Raw genomic sequence first — 7,696 nt, 5'->3', positions numbered from 1 at the left:
AGACTCCAACAGTTCTCTGACTCCATATATTTTTACGATTTTCACCTACTAAACGTCGTTTGGTACCCCATGTTGTATGGTGATTCTTTATCCTCTTGTGCCTAGTATCGCTCCTCTGAATTTGTCGGTCGAATTCGGCAACACCCTGTATATATAAAGAACAGTAGTGATGAAATCCATAGCGAAATAATTTTCCCAATGTTAATTAATGTGCAGCATCTAATTTACTTTTGATTTTCTTTTGTGTTATTTCAGAGTGTAACTGAAATTGCAGCTGTTTTGGGATTATTAATGTATTTATTAACAAATAATATATCATTAATGCTATAGCCATCATTTTTGAAGAGGGATGTCAATTGATTTGTATCAACAGAGATAAATAATAAATTACTGACTTTGAAATGAAGATTTAAAAAAAAATGAATTTTTAAAGAATATTATACTCAGAAACCACATTTTCATTTAAATCATAACAGTCAACGTTTACTTTTAATTATATATATATATATATATATATATATATATATATAATTAATCTTCAAATTTTGATTGTCATACAAAACTTATACTGTTGTTTAGATCGTTTCGTTCAATTTACTATATATATTTTGCTACTTTGTTGTCATTTCCGGTAAAACTTCAACTTTAATTTAAAGTGGAAAGGCTGAAATTGTAATTAATATAAAGATATTTTTTATTGAAACCAAGCGTTTTATTTTATTTATCATTTTTGTTGTTATTTATTTATTATTATTATTATTGAATATGAGTACTGCAAACAGAATCGTTTGGTATTTAAGTCTTATGTGAACTACAAAATATTTTTCATAATTTGTGTAATATATCAAAGAATAATTCAACAAAAATTTCTCAGATTCAACATAAAATTCAGTTTTTAGTTTTGCTTTCAAATGGATTGAAATGAAATCAATAATAATATTTTGTTCCGGCCTATAAATATATTTCAAAAATTATGAAGTCTAAATTTTATGCAGTAAGGTATCATTTTCTGAGAAATATTCTGGACCTACCAAATTTTAAATAAATGAATGAATGTTTCTATTTTCCACGATTAACTAAGACTGATTTATGAAGTTTTGAATGTTAAAAATTTAGAAAAACTCAACATTTTCATAATCTTAGGCCAATGGGGTCAATTCATGTGACGTAAAAGTCACATGTCATGTACCTCTTGCGCATGGCATTTAAGTTTCCTCCGCGCCGCTCTCGTCGATCAGTCTGCCATTAACGTTCTCCGCCAAGTATGAAGCGGATTTTTTGTTTATATTTGAAGTTATAATTTTTGAGTCATTTTCTTTCCTCTTATTATGTGTTAACAGAGGAAATACTGGTGTGCTGATGGATGCATGCTTTAATGCGAAATACAAGTGACTGTCATGATAAAATGTTTTTTTTATTTTCCTTTCAACAAACCTGACTTGGGTTGATAGCTTTGGTATAGATTTTTTCAAGCCTTCGAAGTCAATGATATGCTCCGATCATTTTGAAGAATTCCTTCAGTTTGTGTCCATTTATTAAATATAGCTGTTCCAGTAATTTGTTAGAAAAACTCTTCGAAGAAAAAGAAATCGGTAAGCAATTTGCCACCAAAAACAATCAAACAAAATCATGAGTGCATTTCTAATTTACTTCAATCACATTTGATGAAATTTCTGATAATTTTGAATATGCTTAGAAGGTTTTAAAATGTTTACATGAGTATTACATTGCATTTTTTTTACAAAATCTTATCTAAATTTAATTACCGTAAGTAAACAAACTCCTATTGCAAAAATAACAACTGCTATAATGCTAAACTTAGGTGGAAGTGAATATTACTAGCTTTCTAATTACATTTGCAGATTTGTGATGGATTCAAAGTGAATTTATATCAAACATCTTTTCTATTGTTCAAAATGAAATGTCAATAGTTTATTGTATTTAAACTGAAATTCACTGTTATCATAATATCCTGTTATAACACTGTGCACCTCAGTGATTTCTGTTTTAATAAATAAAGGTCTTTTCATTGAAAATCAATTTCCATATCAGCGTTTATTATATAATTTTTATTCCCAACTTCATTGCTACATGCATGTTTCACTTTTTTTTTTTTTTTTTTTTTCTATTTCTTTAACATATCAATTTTGAATTATAAAATTCTGTGAAAGCATAAAAGTGTTTCTTTCAACTCCTCTTTATATCCTATTTAACTTCTCTCTCTATATATATGTATGTATATCATGACCTTATTGTTGTTTATTAAATTTACTCTATTATATGTTTTTGTTTTATTTTATGATATTCATTAAATTTAATTTTTATCAATGTAACTTTAGCATTTAAAAAAATTTCATAAATGTTCTGCTTTAAAAGTATACTGTTCAACATTATGTTTTTATTAGTGATAAAAAAAACTGTTCTTTAGTATCTAGGATGTTTCTGTTGAATAAAATTGATTTCATCATTTACATTGACATTCTTGTCATACTGTGTTTATATTATTTCTAAGTGTCTAGAAAAATAAATGTTGATAAATAGTTAATAGTTTGTTTTTTTTTTAGTTTTTTGTATTAGTGAGTACATTGAAACATACATTGGATCATATTTTTTCAAATAATTATCACATATATTTTATATATCTCTCTCTCTTTCTATATATATATATATATTTGTAATGTGTAAATAAAAATTATGAAAGCGTGATTTTGTTTGTTTTCCTTTAATGATTTCTACAAATTAAAATGAAATTATTTATTCATAAGTTGCATAGATTTAAAAAAAGGTATCCATACCTTTTATATTTCATAATTTGAAATTGTAAACATAATTTATTCAATATATACTAATTTGAGTTTCATGTTCTTTCTTTTAAGCAAACTGAAAACATCAAATAACTAACTCTCAATATTTATAAAAGTAATTACATAAGAAAAAAAAATACAATAATTTCATTAGTAAGCTTTAAAATATTAACTTATCTAAGAGTAATAATTATTTTTAAAAAGAACTAACTGGGGGAACTATATTCATAAAATTCATCATTGAATACTATTTAAATAATATGTAAAAAAGAACATATGTAATTTTTCAAAAACACTGCCATAGTCATTTGTCAAAATGTATCCTTCGGATGAAAAAATGGAGGTGGGGGGGATATGGGAAAGGAAAAAATAAAGCGGCACCAGACGAATTAAAAAGCGATGTTAGTTAATTTTGCATAAACAATAATTCTATTGAAAATATTAATTAAAATTTTAATATAAGAAATAAAAATATATAACTAAGAAAATTTAGAGAAAATAATTCAAAATAATATCTAAAAAAAAAAATCAGAAGGATTTAATAATTGATCGGCTAGCTTAATATTTACTAAACAATGTAAACAGTGTCAACGTTATCGGCAGACATCACGACATGCGCAGAACGGTTGAAAATTGAACAGAAGCGGTTTGTTTGGTACCTGACACGTGACCGTGAATTGACCCCATTAATCTTGAGAAACCTGAGCGCTGATTGGCGTATTCTCTTTAAAACAATCGATGGAAAATCTAAAATTATCCTTTTTTTTTTTTTTTTTTTTTTTTTTTGAATAGTGATATTTAAATTTTCATTTCAGTCAGTTTAAGGGATTGATTTAGTTGATTGGAAATTAATTCTTTATTTAAAATATCAGTGCTTCAAGAACATTTTGTTAAACGTGATTTCCACAGCAGAAGCTTTACGTAAAATCAAAAATTCGTTATATATTAGAGTATTTATTGGATCAAGTTACATACAATATAATCATTTTCCATTTAGACCATTTTAGAAGATCTGTGTCTATTACTAAATGTTTACAAATTAGCTGTGTTGCCCTGATTTGAATAGATATCCTGTTCATATTAAACAAAACTTGCCTTAAAATAAAACTGATTTATTGGATTAATAATATAGATAGTGTAAAAGATCATAAAATAATTTTTCTTGAATTTATTTTTTAGAAAAACAATAATATTTCATATTTGTTTCATTTCCTACAGACACGTGACGAAAACCCTATTTTTGCAGATTTCATTTCCAAAAAGATTTAATTTATTTTTAAATGGAGCTTTAATCAATGTGATGGCAACACTTTGAAAAAAGCTAATTTTTCCCCATGAATGCGAAACATGCTCGTGCAGCTTAAATTTTATTTTTATTTTGTACGAAAAAAATTGTTGAAAAATATAGTTAAAATATTTATTTAAAAATTAATTAAAGATAGAAATTTAATTTTAAGGTTAAAAAATTGGTATCATTTAAAAGATAAATTTTTGATCTTTAACTTGATGTAAAAATCTTTTTTGTGTGGTAATATTTTCGGAAGTTATAGCAGAAACACGCTAAAATTTCGCTTATTTTTTAAATAAATAGAATTCTAATTAAAAATTCGAAAAAATAACCCCGAGGTGCACATTCCCGTCCTCCAAGGTATACACTTGCCAAATTTCGTAGCTGTTGGTCGAACGGTCTGGCCTGTAGAGCGCCAACACACACACACACATTGAGCTTTATTATAAGTATATATATATATATATATATATATATATATATATATATATATATATATATATATATATATATATATATATATATATATATATATATATATATATATATATATATATATATATATATAAATCAAATCAAATCAAAATAGGAACACTTACTAATCGAGAAGGGGGAAGAAGAAAAAGAATAATAAAAAATGTTTGCAATAATGTATAACGATGCTTTTGAGTATATGAGAACAAAGAATGAAAACGTAAAACCGGATGTTATACCTAATTTATTGAAAAATATTATAGACGATGTGACCTATGACAGTCTTAACCAAGTTCAGGTCCTCATGGTCATCCACATAGTTCAGGTCCTCATGGTCATCCACATAGTTCAGGTCCTCATGGTCATCCACATAGTTCAGGTCCTCATGGTCATCCACATAGTTCAGGTCCCACTTGGTTTCCTTGGAAAGCTGCAGAAACCAAGATCATTTGTAAATTTCTCACTTTTCCAAATAAAAACAGAATTAAATTCTGGCAAAATTAAATTTAACTATTTTATTCATACCGTAGTAGTATACAAATATTGTACAATATTGTATGACATTGATCAATATTCACAATATTGTATAATATTGTGAAATATTGATAAATATCATATAATATCGCACAGTATTGTACAATATTGTGAAAGATGTTGTGCTTCCAGAGTAAGAAGCCCATCAACACAGTAGCATTTTAAAAGATAATATTTTGATTGTTTTTCGCAAAATATATGTTAAGTTTTTTTGTACCATTTTGGTAAATTTGAATTAAAAAATAACTACCCCACAGTCATGGTTTCTAATGCAAGAATCGTAGGAAGATGTTTGTGGGTTCTATCATTTGTCTATGTTTTTTGTCAATAATGCTAAGTTTTGTTGATGACGACAGTTTTAAGTTGTGGGTTTTTTCTGGAAAATCCATAATGAAAAGTCTCTTTACTCTCATACATCATGATTTATGTAGTCTTTTACGGTTAAGTAATAAAGTTATTTATGGTCATTTTTTAGCAAATAATGTATATTTTCTCTTTATCAGCTCCTTATTTTTGGTTCATAGATTTCGTATATATGCTTAAAGGATTAAAATACTTATAACTTAGAAGCAATATCCATTCTATATAATGGAAACGGTTAATTAACAATACATGGATTCAGATACGTAAAATTGTCTTATGTATTCGACTTTTTAAATACAACATTTTTGTTACAACTAGATAATTAATCATTTAAATATTATCTTACTTATCCAGTAGTACACAAATATTTTTTAATTGCATAATATTAGATAACATTTTAAATATCAGAGAATACCGAATACTATTCTAAAACATTGTAAAACATGTAACAATATTTCCAAGATTCTTAATTTTAAAAAATATAAAAAGTTAAGTTTATTATAAAATTATTAATTTTATTTCAAGATATCATGTAATCTGGGTATTATGATTGAAAAGTCCACCAAAACAATTATTCGCGATGATACTGAATGTTATGTCGTACTATACCATACTATCAAAACTAGATTATCAATTCTATATCTATCATCAGTCTCTGTTTATACCGATCTACATCGAGAAATGGCTGAATTATAGTATTGCCAATATTGGATTTTACTCTAAGATATACTGCTATCTATCAGTGGCATGAATTAGTAGTTCATTTTTAAAGAGATCTTTTCTTTCTGATATCGAAAAGTTTTTTCTTTTTCTTTAAATACATAGAAAAGTGAAATAATTTTTAAAAGTTGATTTTGATTTTTACAGCAGTAAAAATATTTTAAATAGAAACGTTTGCAGTGCATTGAAGGTGTTAAAAAATTGAACGCCTCAAGTCATTCTATTATTTAATTCAAAAATTGTTAAAACATTACAATTTTTTTTACGCACATATGATAAGTAATCCGTGTTTTACATATTGTGGTGAATAGCATATAAGCCAGTTAAAAACTACGCTGCACGGGCAATTGCTTTTGCATAATGGTTATGTTATTGGACTGCGAACCACAAGGTCCCAGGTTCTCTCCTCGCGCATCACATATCGCCTCAATATAACTGTTTTAACTTTTTATTAATGTTGAAATGTCGTTTATAAAAATAAATCAAATTCAAAAAACTGTATTTGGTTTCGAAAAAAAGAGTATTTTAAAGCAATTACTCCTACACGTATTTCCTTAATTTTCCCGATAGCAAATACATGGTTTCGAGCGAGAAATCTTTTTAAATTTTAAATTACATTACCATCCAGATGTTATAAAAGGATTAATTTAACTAAAACATTGCGTGCTACTTCATATGAAATAGAACTCTTTAAATGATATTCTGTTATCGTGATTCCCCAACACAATATGTTAGTCCAGTGTATATGACAACTAACAGCAATTCGATAGACACAGTTTCGAGCGCACGGTAAGTTGAGAATGATTGAAACGTCTTATTAAAATAAGAGCAGCGATTGAATTAATGCGAAATACTTACGTAAATGATCAGAGTTTAAATAGATTTTGCTTGCTCTAATAAATAAATTTTAGATTCTCAGAATTGTATAATATTATGCAATGCAACATAATATTACTTAATTATTATTTAACACTGTATAATAATATACAATGCTTCATTATTTTATTCAATAATTATAATATTATATTGTATTATATAGCATTGCTCCATATCATGAAACATATTCTGTAATGTTACAAAATTCTTACATTTTGCACTGTTTCAATATTGAAAAAATATCATATAATATTACTTTTGCAAATATTTTGATATTATATGATACTATTTTCTGCTTGGGTAAAAATCCTTTCAAAACTCTTATATTGCCTTTGCAATAATTATGTCTCTTTTGCATTGGAAAATCGTTTTAGCATTATTTTCATATTTTCATATTATTTTTTAAGTTTTTTTTAAAAAAATTCTTTTTTGCAGTTTTCAGATAGGAGGAAAGCTTTTATATTTTCGGAGCTCATTCATCACGTGATATGCATAACTATTTTTCAGCTTACTGACAGCCAATTTTGATTATATTTTGTTTTATCTAATATACTTTATACAAACATTTACCAAAATTACATGAATAATTTTGATAAAAGAGCATTAAAATACAATTTCTAGTATTTTTTAAAAAGAA

Source organism: Argiope bruennichi, chromosome 8 (genome assembly GCF_947563725.1).
Source record: "Argiope bruennichi chromosome 8, qqArgBrue1.1, whole genome shotgun sequence".
Lineage (NCBI taxonomy): Eukaryota > Metazoa > Arthropoda > Arachnida > Araneae > Araneidae > Argiope > Argiope bruennichi.
The sequence above is the reverse complement of the archived record's forward strand: the minus strand, read 5'-3'. Positions refer to the sequence as shown.